Source organism: Catharus ustulatus, chromosome 8 (genome assembly GCF_009819885.2).
Source record: "Catharus ustulatus isolate bCatUst1 chromosome 8, bCatUst1.pri.v2, whole genome shotgun sequence".
Taxonomy (NCBI): Eukaryota; Metazoa; Chordata; class Aves; order Passeriformes; family Turdidae; genus Catharus; species Catharus ustulatus.
In genome coordinates this window covers 9723891-9738333 of record NC_046228.1, presented here as the reverse complement: position 1 = coordinate 9738333, position 14443 = coordinate 9723891, and the positions used below count along the sequence as shown (strand labels likewise).

General features: G+C 46.0%; 1 protein-coding gene and 1 long non-coding RNA gene across 3 annotated transcripts in view; both read left to right on the top strand.

Annotated features, from left to right (window-relative positions):
• Positions 1–628: 628 nt before the first annotated feature.
• On the top strand, positions 629–6711 carry LOC116999413. The gene is made up of 4 exons (XR_004418571.1): positions 629–709; positions 2602–2759; positions 3522–3653; positions 4994–6711. It is a non-coding gene; the product is annotated as an uncharacterized LOC116999413 (long non-coding RNA).
• A 5278-nt stretch (positions 6712–11989) lies between these two features.
• The window catches only part of SHOC2 (SHOC2 leucine rich repeat scaffold protein), a 63536-nt gene continuing 61082 nt past the window's right edge, over positions 11990–14443 (top strand). Inside the window, exons 1-2 of one of the 2 annotated variants that reach the window (XM_033066111.1) lie at positions 12001–12068; positions 12788–12938. The gene's annotated coding sequence lies outside the window, so the exon portion shown is untranslated. Of the gene's footprint in view, positions 12069–12787; positions 12939–14443 lie in introns of both variants that reach the window. The other variant, XM_033066110.1, reaches the window with a different exon arrangement.

Below are 14443 nucleotides of genomic sequence, written 5' to 3'. Positions count from 1 at the left end.
GCTTTTATGGTTTATTTTCTGCTTCTGTAAATAAAATCCCCAGCAGACACCGTCCAGCAGACGGGCGTGGCCAGGGCGTACGCGTCCCAGTTCTCGTTTCCAGGCAGCGCCTCGGGATTCGCGATGTGAATCATGCTGATGTTTGACGTGTAAACAGCAGTAAAAGCCGCTGTCTTTCTAAACACTGAGGGCTTAAATGTGGCCGAACCTGATGGGCCAGTGCACCGGGATCCCCCACAGGGGTCCGCCTTTTGGAGCATCTTCGCACCGGGAGCAGCTTCCTGGGTAACCCCGCGGGGACCGCGTGTGCCCCGGGATGGGCGCAGAGGGATTCACCTGCCTGTGCCTTGGCCGTGCCCCAGCAAGCCCCGATTCCGGGATGTGTTGTAATTTTAGAGTTTGCTAATGAGCTTGCCTGTGCGCTCTGCACACCCTGTGTGCCTGGGGATTGGCAGTCCAGGCTGGTAATCCTGCTAACCTGGCCTTGGCAGGCGGGGACGGCTCCTTTCAGTGTTCTGGGGCTGATCTGGCTTCTTGCTATGAGCAGGGATGGCCGTGGATGAGGAGAGAAAATGATCTTTGCTAACAATTTTTTTCCATTCTGCCTTTGTGGTGGCTGTCTGCATGCTTCCTTCCCTCTGCTAGCTCAGGTGTCCGCTGTGGGATCCAAAGTTTGCTGGGAGAGCAGTGATAAAACTTTTAACTTCCAGTAAGTGGCACCTCTCTGATAGTTATTTAAAGCCTTTGTCTGCATTGTTCCAGGACTATTTCCTTTTTCCTCTAAGCAACCTAGAGTAGGAAGCTGACAATCCCTCAGGTAGCCCGGTTCCACCTCCCTGAAGCCTCCCCTGATGCCAGGTTGGAGGCCAGCAGAACCCACAGAGGGTGAGAGCAGGGCTCCTCCTTCCTGCCTTTTGTGGAGCTGGCCAAAGATAACACTCCTGGGCAGCACAGAAATGGGCCCTTTATGTCCTTACTCACATATTCCACTTTCAGGTCAGAATATTGCCGTTGATGAGGCTGTAAAATGGATGTGCTTGCTGGGGACATCCTTTTCTGCCCTTTGAAGTGCTCAGAAGCATTCCCGCTGATTTGGGTGGGAAAAACTCCTTTGTCTGATGTGCTTTTCCATGTGCCAATCAGTATTTTGTGCTGACTGGAAGGGAAAGAACAAGGCATTTCTTTATGATGGATGTTTTTAGACCAGGATATTTTAAACAGTACATGCAATTTGCAGATCAGTAATTTGTAGTTGTTTGTCTGTTTTTAAGAACCAATCCAGCATCTCAGATACAGCTATGGCTAAAAATGAACATAAAAGACCCAGTTATGACTGAAATTTTTGCACTGTGAAAGCAGGAGTTGTTCCTGTGGTAACAAATATGGCCTGCAGAGCAACAGAAATGAGCTGAAAGCAAGATGTTGAAATCAAATTGTAGGCCAGGTTTTTTGCCAGTGCCCTTCGCAGTGCCAGTGGCCTCCTGGAGTCCAGCATTATGTGAACACTTGCATTTGGAGCCCATCTCGGTCGTGCAGGGAATCACTTTCCAAAAGCAGTTTTCCTGCCAACAGCGTTTGTTTGCTTGGTGATAAGAAACAATGGTCAACTCAGTTTGTTACTTGAGCATTTTAGTGACTGAGGAGTCTGGCATCCTGTACTAGATCCATTTTCTTAGCTACTCAAATGCCAGCTTGGCAGCCTATCTAGGAAGCTGATAGCACTGGGACAGGCGTGATTGTGGAGGTTGTTTTCAACAGTTTCTAGTAAGTCTGTTTTTAAGACACCTCCTTCATTTTTTTCCTTTTCTGGGAAAAAAAAATCATAGTTACCACCTTCATGACTGGGAGGTCTGGATGAAAGTGAGGAGGAAGGCATGGACATGCAGCTTAATATCCTACTTTTCAAAGTTCCTTAAAAACAGGACTGGGTTTAGTTTTGAGTAAGGCTGGTATTTATTCACTAGAACAGTGTTGGCTATAGTTAAGAGGAGGGAAAAAGCATTTAATAGAGGACCTAATTCCCCTTGTCTTTTTGGCAGAGAAACAAGAAGAAAAAAAGTAAATTTTCCAGTTTCAGATGAGGGATCCAATCTCTTCTGCTAAAGAAAGAATAGTTATACCCCATTTTTTGATCTTTTTGGCCTCTGGGGTCGACATGTGCTCAAATACCCATTCATTTCTCTCACAGGCCTTTCCAGTTGCCAGGAATATCTAGGAAGCTGTTTGCCAAAACCCTTCCATCTGGGAAAAGCACCGTGCACTTGCAATGGGACTGTGCTGAGTCAGTGCATTATCTGGGTGTCATTCCACAGGACTGAAGCAGTCAGAACAACACTGTCCTTGTGCCTAGGTCTCAAGTTTGTGTCCCCATAGCATGAAGCTTCCCAGAGTCCTGAGACTCGACCTCAGGATGAAACCCAGTGTTATGTGAGAAAGCATAAGTGTGGTATCCATGGAGAGGACAACGCGCTCTAGGTTGCACATCTTTATTTTACTGGTGTCACAAACAAGTTATTCTTGTACACTGCAGAGAGCCTCACAACCACAAAACCAGTAATAATTTTATAAATGATAAGCTTGTTTTCCTCCTCCTGTTCCCAGATACTCCAAGTGCAGCAGACAGCAGAGATGTGCATTGCTGGAATCCAGAGGGTTTCGTAATTTGGCAGCCGCTTGCTGAAAGCCCTGCAGATACAAAACAACATTTATTTCAAGTCTTGAGAAACATCTCCTACTAAGTAGAAGAAAAAAGCATTTAGGTGAAGCAATGTTGCCAGTCCCATTTGTTTATGAGGCTTGGTTTTTGTCTTTATACATTTTAAATGCTTTTTATTTTCCTTCTGCTTTTTAAGCCTTTCAAGTTCATGTTTTCCATATGACAAGAAAGTCTGGAATCAAGTCCTTGCTTTAAAAAGCAAAAATTTGGTTCAGAGTCCTGTATAATCATGTAGCTCCAGACATGGGGTGTTTAAAAATAAAGCCACTTTGATGAGGACTACCCATCTTGAAGGTGACTTTGTGTTCTGAGTTCAAGTAAATACTTTGTTGACATTTTAAGAAGCTTTTAGCAGCACCTGATCTGTGTTTGCTTCCCACTTGGCTCTCTCTCTTTTTACTTCTTTGCTAAATTTCTAAAGCTTGTTTAACCTATGTATGTGCTGATGGAATCAGAAATGTAGTGTGGCAGCATTTGGTGAACAATGCATCGCAGTGCTTCCAGAAATACACCTGCAGTTTTCATGCAATTGTCCCTGAAGCCACTGAGTGGTACCATGGGACACAGAGCCCAGCTTCAGAGACGGGAGGAGGAAGGTGGTTTGGGTTTACTGGGTGGGGTAAGGCAAGGAACAGAAAGCCTGGCGTGGCTCCCTGTGGGAATCCCAAATGCCTTCAGAGCCTGAAGCTTGATAGCTTGGTGTTTAACCCAGTCCTTGTTTTTGAAAGGGAGATGACAGACAAATGATTTTTTTTTTGGTTGAGCTTTCTGAATATACTTATTTTAAGTCTGTTGTTTGATGCAGTGGGATCCTCAAGCTGTATGCAAAAGGGAAGGAGACGTGCCTGGAAATGCATTATCCAAGAGATACAGAAACAGCTTTTTGACAGGCTGCTCTTCCTGCTAACACCTGGTAAACGCAGAGACCTGGCTCCATGTAAGTCCCATTCTGGGCTCCTAAGCCAAATGCTCTACACTGGCATTTCTAGGAGGTTACTGCTCTACTTGTGTGGTTTGAATCGCTTAAGTCTTTGGCCTCATGCCCTGGAGTGCCAGCAGAGGCTTGCTGTAATTGCCCGTAAGTGCACCGTCTGTCAGATTATTGTTTAATTATTCCAGCTTCTCACTGCCACACACTGCTCAGTGTCTCTCTTGCTATCTTTATTTAATTGAGTGGAAGAAATCCAAGACTTGTGCTTCTCTTACATCACTTTGTTTTTACCCATCCTCTCTGCATCCTACCATGAAGTCCCTCCTTTTGTTTGCAGTATTCTATATAGAAAAAAACTATTGTCAATATCTCAAGCATATGTTAGAAAGAGAATCAATATTTTAACACATGGTAAAGTCAAACCATAAATCTCTCAACACAGTCAAATGATTGTATTATTCTCCCTTGAAACACCACTCCTCCCCCTGAGAAACAAGAGAGGGAAAGAAAACTCTTGAATAACGAAGCCCTTGTCCTCACAATGCAGGACTGTTCTTAGCCCTTCGCTCTGTGTCACTCCTTCCTCTTCAAGATCTGTCTTTCCCTAGCCCATCCCTGTTCATCTGTTCCAGAGTATTACTGGGATATCAGCTCTTTTCCCAACATCAGCTTGTGATGACCAGTTCCACTGCCTACCTGCAGCCATTTCAAACATCTCTGTGCTTCCTCCCATCCTTGCAACCAGCCTCTTAATAATTTGTGTTGAAAAATAATCTTTCTGAGCTCTCTCCAACACTCTCCTTGTCTGTATGGCCTATAAAAAAACCTGGCAGCATTGACTGCTTTTCTTCTCTCATGCTCCCTGTGACAAATATGTGTCATTTTTCTGGTCTTACACTTGGCTTTCAGCCTCTGAATTAGAACACTCTTCTTGTAGAGCCCCCCACACAAAGCTCAAGGCTCTGGTGCACTACCACAATAATAATAAATGTTAGGGTTGCTGGCATTCACTCTGCTCTGGTTTTCATGGCTCTGGGCAGAAGGAGTTTGAAGTTGTTCTTTTGGAAGATCTATCTGCACCTGAATGATTTCGTTTTCAGGGTTTCATTTAGAAATCCTCAGCTGAAACCTCCCTTTGTAAGTGTACTCCCTGTAATGCCTGGCTCTCTGACCAATTTTTGGGGGTATTCTTTTCAATTCCTGTAACTGAACTGCAGGATTACGTATTTCATACTACTTTCTGAGGGTTTTTTAAATCCATATCTTTTCCTCAGGAAGGAGCAATTTATGTAAGAATTTCAGTGTGGAATTGACTTTAGGCTTTATTCTTATTTGTCACCCTTCAGGAAATACATCCCTGGCTCCAGCACCCAATCCCTTCTGGCACTCTGAAGAGGAAGAGAAAATTGCAGATCTGCAGCTATTAAGACCAACAGGCAAATATTTTATTCAAACTCAACTTCTTCCTGGGTCACTCTTAAAGAATATTTTTCTGGTTGTGAGATTGTGAGGATGTGAACGAGGGTTGTGTTTGTTTGTTTGTTTTCCTGGAGACTCTCCTATTCAGCTGATCTTCCACATTTCAGGCAGCAGAGCTTGCAGCAGTGACAAGCTGTAATCCCGAGGAAAACTGCTTGTGCCTGTGGCCTGGGTTAACCTGCTGGCAGTGATACGTGCCTGGGCAGGGGCAGCTGTTTCACTCAGCTCAGCACGGACGTGCTGCCACTCCCAGCCACTTTTAGGACACAGGTGAGTTGTTTACAGCAATCTCAAAAAAACTTGTAATAAAGTTGTTCTGCCTTCCTGGAGCCACCACTCCCAGAGACCTTTCCCCTTTCTTGGCTACTGCGGGAGTCTCCTTCCTTGGCTTCACACCTTTATCAGCTAAAAATGATACAGTTCAGAACTGGTTGTGGTCAGGCTCTGTCCCAGGAGGAGGGGCTACACTGCCACTCTGTTGTGGCTGCTGAGAACGAACGGGAAGATCAGAGAGGACAACGGGGAAGTGGAAGCCTGCTCCCTTTTTTATGTGGAATGGAGTCAGGATATGCCCTTGTATGAAGTTCAGCAGAGAAAAACTTGGGCTGCACTCGCATTCCTACCCACCGTGCCATTCCAGTCAGCCTGGTACTAATCTCGACGGATCTCTGAAGGCATGAAACAACATGCAGTGCAAATGAAATCTGAGCCACGCCACACCACAGTACTGGTGCCAGCCAGTTTTAGAAGACTGCCATGAGAGCCAAGGGAAACAGGTACAATGGTAGAAGATGCCTTGTACCACCTGCAGGCACAGACCTACAGCACTCCAGCAGCTCGTGAGGCAAGTGAGAAGCTGGTGAACCCAGGGCCACTTCGACTTGAATGCTCCTTCCTGAGAAGGAAGTGGCTTTTCCCTTGGAAAGCTCAACTCCCCAGGGTCTGCATGAGGTCAATGGAAAAAGTGATTTCTTCAGAATATGATTCAGAGTGCTTAAGCACAGGGCTTATCTTATTGACTACAAAGGAAGCTCAACCTCTGTAGATTTAAACTCACTTTTGAGAATAATCATCCCCTCTTGCCCCTTAGTTGTGGGAGTTATACTAGATCTGGATGTTGTTAGTCCTTGGAAGGCACACTACCTACTGAAATTCAGGTGCTGCAGACCAAAGCTAAGAGAAGCTTGTCTCTACCAGAGCATAGTGTCCTGTTGGATCCTGCTTTGTCCTTTGAGTTACCATGGGATGTCAGAAACGGATTTGCAAGTACCAGAAAAGAAAATTAAATCAAGAAAGGTTGGTTTCTTCATGGTTGTCCTGACTGGAGCTGGAATATTCAGCATCTGTTTCATTTTAACTGAGTTTTCATTCTGGCCTTTCTCCCCTTTCAAAGTACAGGCAACTGAAGCCTTTAATTTGCCCTGTCTTTCACTGCAGAGAAAAACAAGGGTTTCTAACAGCTGTTACTCTCCTGTCTAGAATAGCTACACTAGAAAAAGACAGTTTATTGTCTGTGAATGAAAAAGCTCTTGCTTGTTTCTGTTGTTTGTCGTGTTGACTTTGAAAGATAAATTGTTTGAACTGGTTGACTCTCCATTTGTATAATTGAAGATTAGCTTGCTTGATAGCCTGCTGGATTTGCAGTTTTCCCTTGCGCTAAACAAACTGAAGAACTGCTGGGATTGGGGCAGTTGGGACACAGTGCACACTGGAAAACATTTGTGTGCATACAGGTAAATAAGAAAATAACTTCATGCATGACATTCTGGATGTGCTGCTTCAGTGCTGATATGTCCTGTCTTTCCACCTGGAAGAGCACTTGTAAGATCTAGGAAGCTTGTTTATAAATTGCTAACAGACATGGATAGGTGGCTAATGAGTTGAAAGCAGAAGCTGGCAGGACCAGAACTAGTTTTTACACAGTAGTTCTAAAATTGTAAATCATGCTGCTTGTTTTTGAAAACATAGGTACTCTGTCCTTTTATCATACATTTGATTTGTGAAAACAGTTGGAGAAAAAAGGCAAAAATAACTTCTTGTCACTCAAATATGCAGATCTGGCTCTGAATATATAAAAGGAAGTGACAGTAAAAATAGCAACATCTTACTGTACCATAGTCCTTCAGGAGAGAACCACATTTTGAGGTTCCCCTTCTTTGCATCCTTCTTTGTATTGCAAAGACATCTTGCTTCAAGCAGAAGCTTTTGCTCTGGAGGGTCAGAGTCTGATTTCAATGGGACAGAGCTTGGGTCAGCCAGTGCATTGAGTATCAGCTTCTAGACGTGGAAAGGGCTCTGTCTCTCCGTGTGCATCCTCCAGGTTTGGTTTCTGTGCCTTCCTCTCTCCCCTTCTGCCAAGTGGTCCAGCCTTCCCAGTTTTGTCTACTCATAATAAAGGCAGTGGAGCCAAGGTGCCACTTGAGGGGAAGACAGAAAAGAATGACAAAGATATATACTGTTTCCATGATGGGTATTGTGCCCACAAAATTAAGTGGGATTTGTTGTGCCATCAACCTTAAAAACATGCTTCTCTTCCCCAGAATAACTAAACCCTTTGCAGCCCTTGGTCAAGAGACTGAAGCTAAACTGGTAAACTGACAATTCAAGGGAAAGGAAGGTCTGGATAGATTGAGGTGTAGATGAGAGGAACGTAAAACCTAGTATGAAATTTTGAGATTTGAGACATGATGGTGGGAGACTGAGATACTGAAAGAAAGAACAACAGGGAATTAATGTCGGTGGTGTCTCAGGAGCTCGAGACGACCACCTGTGTATTTTAAAAGTCTCTTTCCCAGCCCGAGAACCGAAGAAGGAGCCAGGAGTCTTCTTCTGTAGTTTCCAGAGGTTGTTTATTTTATCTTATCTAAGAAGTTCTTTCCCTGACCAGCTGAGGTCTGCTCAGCAGGTCAGTCCAAGGCACACTGCCTGCCTTCAGGCTGGTATTATCTTTTTATACTCTAAACTATGTGAACATTATTTACAATTATCTTCCAATACCAACACTTATATTGTACAGTTCTACTCTAAACCAATCTAAAAGTGCCAACATCACCTAGAAGATGGATGCCAAGAAGAAGAAGAAAGAAGGATAGAACATGCCCAAATTCCTCCATCTTGACCCCAGACCTGTATTCTAAAAAATCTTAAAAATATACTTTTTCACCTTATGATAAACTAACTTATACTCTACTTATTTTTTGTGACTTGTAACTCTTCATGCAAAGGTGGTAATTTTCCTCAGGGGTTAAAATCAAAGGCACAGGGTTATTGGGCTCTGTGCCAAGGCTTCTGAGCCCCCTGCCAAGGTCTCAAGCCATCCAAGGCAGCCAGAGGGATGTCCTGGATTCCCACAGGGAATTAGAGTTTTATGTTGAGACTGGTTGGCAAGGAACTGGCAGACAGAAGACGCAACAGAACTTCAGTACAAGGAAGGAAGAAGGGAGTGGAAAGTCAGGGAGATAGGCAGTGACATGAAGAACCAGACAAGAGACTGGACTAGGACCTGGCATGGGGAACCAAAGTTGGAGGCCCTGTTGGAGAGTAAGAAAGGAGGGACAGTCTGGGGAAGGAAGAGGTGATCCAAGTCTGAGAGTGGAGGTGGGGCACAGGCAGCAGGGAGGGAATGGAGGAGCAGGGGAGAGCTGTGGGAAGCAGCCCCACACGGGGCAGAGCAGAGGGGAGTGTGGGTGGAAAGGGGCACAACGGGCTGTGCTTGCTGGGACATCCTGACTTGCAGAGCTGGAAGCGGAACAGAGCTTCCCTGAGGCTGGTCTTCATGGTGGCTCAGCCAGCAAAGAATTTGCCTCTTGTGCTGTCTGCCCCAGCAGCAGTACAGAAACGACTGGAGCTCAGTGTCCTTGGCTGAGGCAGCAGCAGCTGCCTGCCTGGGGGAGGAGAGCAGGCTTTCGGGTAGTTGGATGACAAAAATTTTACAGTTGGGAGGAGGTAGTGAAAAGGCCACATGACTGAGGGAGAAAGGGTCAATTCATTAGTCTGGCAGCCACTAAATTAAGAAAAGGCAAGTGCGACTATATATCAGAGGTATCTGAATTCAGTCTAAGATGATTCTGAAGTTACTAGATTGATCTTGTGGTTGGCTTAAGCAAGCTTAACTAATTAATTGCTTTATTTTAGTTCATTGTGTAAGAGCTTGCTCCTAATAAATCACTCTGTTTTGTAGAAACATGCTTGAAACAACTGTGTAAATACTAAATAGCCTTAGGAATAGTCTTATGAATCCACTGAATAATCCGAATTCCAACACTCATCCCCCTCTGCTGCTAGTCTGGATGGAGGATAACAGTCCACTGCTGCTGTTTCTCTTTCAGTGAAAGGGGCAGAAGTCTGTGCTGGACACACAAGGGTGGGGAAATACAGCTGATGGCCCATGGAGGTGCTGTGATCCTGCACCAACAGCTGTCCTTTTCAGAAGCACAGGAAATGCTACAGGTATTACAGGAGCATTATGAATGTTGCAAAGCCAAGCCTTTAAAAGTTAGGCAATGTCCAAACGAAATTGCCAGTGAAACCTTAATTCAGAACCGTGTAGGTTATGAAATGTTCTTTAATTATACTTCTTCTCCTGCTTGTTTCAGCGTGGATGGCAATAATTCAAGGTGCTTGTACAGTCCTGTGGGGTTTCTGGGGCAACAAAGACTGAGGAACTTCTGACTTGCTGCCTGTGGATTTATCTTAAAGAGAGGTCCTCAGTCACAAGGTTCAAAATACAGGCCTGTCAGCACAGTCTCCTGATCCTGAGAGACTCTTCACTAATACTTGTAAGGATTGTGAAGTTTTACATTCACCTTCTGCTCTGGGAGAGGTCTGTGCCAATGGGATCTGGGCACAAACATTGCTGATGGAGACTGGGAGTAGGCTGGAGCTGAGCTTTCCAGAATCCAGCAGAAGGATATAAAATTAACTATTCCATTTGGGCAGATTAAAAACAAATCTTTCATGCATGAATTCTGCTTTTGCAAAAATGTCTGTTAGTTCTGATTGTTGGCACAAGTATTACCATAGTATCAGTCTAATCTCATATGACATATTTAAGGATTTGCAGAAGAAGGGTGGAGTTACCAGTGTAAATTTCTTGGCTGATTTATCTCTTGTGACAATTGTCCCACTCTGCTTTATATTATCTTTTCAGAAGAAATCAGGGTTTTTGAATATAAAGTAACATTTCTTTAGGTTTCAAATAATATTTTTTAAACGGAAAACGAGTAGAAACAAAAGTAGAATCTCTAACAGAACCAGAGTACACGTAGCACATATCCTTGATAAATATTTGAATGCTAAGGCAACTGGGCAGTGACACTTTTCACACAAAGGGCCTGAGAAATGTAAAGGTACACAGCCAACACTACAGTCTGTTAATGCAAATGACTGTGTTCAATTAAGTCACACAAGAAACATTTTTTTCAGACTCCAAGCTCTCAAGGCAAAGTGTGTATTTCCATGTCTTATAAAGGATCCTGCACTGTCCACAAAGAAATTTTACTGATTAATAACAGCAAATAAACATCCAGTCATTGTAAGAAATATTGTCACTAGGAAATTTCAACTGCTTTCTGTCTTGTGATCCAATATGCCAAAAATCCAATTCTGCTTTTAATGCTGTCCAGCATTTATTAGTAAAAGCCCACATAACCACACTGAACTGTCTGGTTTGCCAAAGATGCACACAAAGGCAATTGGCAGAATTTTGGTATTCGATAATTGAATGTGAATAGCCTTGTTTCACTGAAACCAGCCGAGATGATTGCCAAAAGTTGTAAAAAATCTGATGGAAATAGCAGATACTCATATTTGACTATCTGATATAGGAAATGTCTCCCAAATTTACTCATGGTTTTGATTCTGCTGAAGTAGCTGCTGAACATGAGCCTGTGGGACCAGTCCAGACTAGCAAATACTGAGATCAATTAGTAGACTCCCATTAATTTGGACGTATTTTAGAAATTGTAAAGTTGAGATACTACTGCAGTGCAGAATCTATCTAGGCTTGAAAGGGGAACTGATTGCAACCACCTGAGAACTTTGCATTAAAAAGCTAAACCTTTCTCAGCAAAATACTGAAAGATCTGTTATAACAAGTCGTTAAAGAACTTGCTTTTAAAGCCCATTCTAAATGAAAGGCGATTGATGGCAGGCGCTCTGTCACGCTGGCGTGTATTTGTCTACACAGAGGTGTGGTTGTCACCTCCGGAACGGCTGCTGCCCTTTCTTGTAGCTCTCACGTATCCCCTGCAAAGGCAGCTTGGCTGGGCTTAAGAAGAGTCAGGACATTGATCCGAAGTTACAGTAGCTGCCAGCTGGGGATAGTGCCGGTTTTGTGGGAAAAGGGGACACGGGAATGTGGCGGTCCCCGTGTCCTTTTCTTTGGCCGTGTCCCAGCAGCAGGAGCGGGTGGCTGTGCCCGGAGCTGCTCCGCACCAACCCATCCCACCCGAACTCCCGATCCTGCCGCGCTGGGGACCGCCAGTTGGGCTGTCGGAATGGCAGCAAAACACTTGGTGTTTGTTGTGACACTGACGAACTGCAGTGAGCCACCGACGGAGCTACGGGCTGCCCTCCTCACCCGGGGACATCCCGGCACGACAGCAGCTTTCGGCGGGGTGCGGGCCGGGGACCCACCCACGGGACCGGCTGGGACAGCGCGGGGCAGCCCTGTCCGAGCCCGCGGGGAGCCGGCCCGGGCCCGCCAGCCCCGCACGGCCCCGCACGGCCCCGCTCCCGCCGTCGCCACGGGCAACGCGGCGCTTCCGCCGTAACCTGGAAGCGCTCGGGGTCCGCGCTCGGCGGGCCCGCCCCGAGAGCCGCGGGAGGGCCGTGGGCGGGCGGTCCCGTGACGGCTCGGTGCGCACAGACGGTGGCCGGCAGGGCAGGGCCGGGCGCGGAGCGGGAGCCGAGCGCGCCGCGGGAGGATGGCGGAGCCGCACGGTACGGGCTCGGGGACGGGGCGGGCGGGCCGGGGGGCTCGGCCGGGCGGCGGCTGACAGCGGGCGGCGGCCGGGGGCGGCGGGAGGCCGCGGGCACAAAGGCGGGGAGGGCCGGGGCGCAGGTGGGGGCGGCGGGGAGCCCGTGCCCGCCCCGGCGGGGCTGCCCCGCCCGGTCCGCGGGCCCGCCGCAGGTGGGGCGGACCGGGCCGGGCCGGGGGCGGCCATCGCCCCCGCGGGGCTCGGCTGAGGGGCTGCCGGGCGATGGCAGCGACCGCCACAACAACAACAACAATAACAACAAAAAGAAAGGAGGAAGCTCCGTCTTACAGTCTCACCTCTCCTCCTCCCCGCCAGCTCTCGGTGCCGGGAGCTGGCACGGAGAAATTGAAGCGAGCTGTGTGTGTGTAGTGGCAGGGTAATGATTACCGGCGAGCGGGTAATGATTACAGCTGCCTGTGCCCGTGTCAGTGCGGTCCCCCGCCCTCTCGCTAAGGCGTGAGGCTCTTTTCCTGTTTCACCCCATGTATTTATTGTGGCAGTTCTGATGGAGCCACAAAGACAGAACCTCGTTTCAAAAGTCGTCGCCTTCCTGTCTAGCCAGGTGATTTTCCCGGTATTTAAAACAGAGAGGTGTGACAGAGAAAAGCGGTGTGACAGCTTCCCGCGTTCATTTGTGGCTGTAGAAGGCGTCTTCACCGAGTTGTTCGTGTCTTTCTCTAGGAAATGCTTCAAAAGCTGTAGTAACCTTAGTAAGGTGAACGGCCGCGTTGACTAAAATTGCGACTGGGCGTGAGCTACACAGCAATTCAGCAGAACTGAAGTTTGGTGAAACTGTGTTGCTGCTTCACTTGTCCATCCTATTTAGGAGCAGGTATGGACACGGAATAAAAAGTCACGGTGTGTGAGAAAACAATTGCGAAGTGCTGAAATAGTACTGGTAATTTTTAAGTTGTGTTTTTGAGATGGGACTGTGAAAGCATTGAGTTCTGCACATGTGCAGACTTTTGAGGCAGAATATTCATGATCAAGGAGTTGTGATTACGTGTATTGTCATTGCTGCAGTACTTGGTGGAGATTTTTTTTTGGACTATCAGAATAGGAATTAAGATGGTTTTGGTAGTTACCTTCAGGATCTTAATTTTCTACTGATTCTTGTTGGCATGTTTGACTTTATAATATTGTTCTTTTTACCTTCTAAACTGTGTGTGTTGGTTTGTTTTTTTTTTTTTAATCACTAGTCATTATGATATACTTCTATTTATAAAATCAAGGGCTTAAAGTAGGTGGTGGTCAAATTAAATCACACTTATTTACAGCCATATTTCAGGCATATGTTGTATGGTGATCTTGATATAAACCTAGTCTGGTTTTGGGAAAGATTTACAGTATCTTATGAATTTGTTATTACACTACTGTGCATACATTTTAATTTTAGTAACACCCTTATCATCTTAATTCCCCTTGAATGTTTTGGATTTCACTATTTTGTTGTTCTATGTAATTATTCTTTGCTTTGGGTGAGTAAACTGGGAGATTATTTTACTAATTTAAAGCCGTATTCCTTTAATTTTAGGCTGTTTGTCAGCCATCAGCATTTCTGTACGTGTGGCAAGGCAAAGCATGTATATTAGGCAAAACTAATTTTATATGTAACCTTGTAATACACAAAGATGCTTCCAGACAAAGCTCTCCTTGTTTCCACAGCCTTCCTTTGAGGAATACTGAGGGATCCTCAAAGAGGATGCTGTCTTCTTCCACGTCCCTCTATCTGCTCTTTCTAGAAACAATCCCCAGCGTTTTTTGTTTGTGGTGATGGCAGGGGAGGGTCGATGAGCGGTTCTGGTTGCTGCTGTTCCCGGTGTAGTCTTCCCTTTCCAGCGTGGCATTTCTGTAAGGCAGGAGGTGCTGGGAGGGGCGTTCCTTTGTTATGTTGACACTTAAATCGCACTGAGGGGTGTATTCTCCTCCAGGAATTTTGTGTGATTGAAGGGATTCCTTCAGACAAGGAGTATTTTCTCCAGCTGTCTTCCTGCGCTGTTAGCCTATGTACAGAAATTAATTGCTCTGAAGATCACTACTGTGCGTGTGCCTTTTAGGAAACCCTTGTATTGATTGTGACTTGGCTGTGGCTTTCTAGAAAAGCGTGTTTGTGTGTGTGTGGCAGTCCTGGCTTGTCACTGTGCAAGCTGGCCCCTGTGTCCAGCGCCTGTGCAATGGGTGGATGTCGGTGCTTGCATGTGGGCACGGTGCTCTTGCATGGTAATTGAATTAGGGCTGTCAAAGCATCTTCTGCGTGTTTGAAATGAAGATCACATTCTGCAGTCCCTTCTTGACAAGGCTGAGGAAGCCCAGTAAATAACAAAGCTCTGTTTTGGA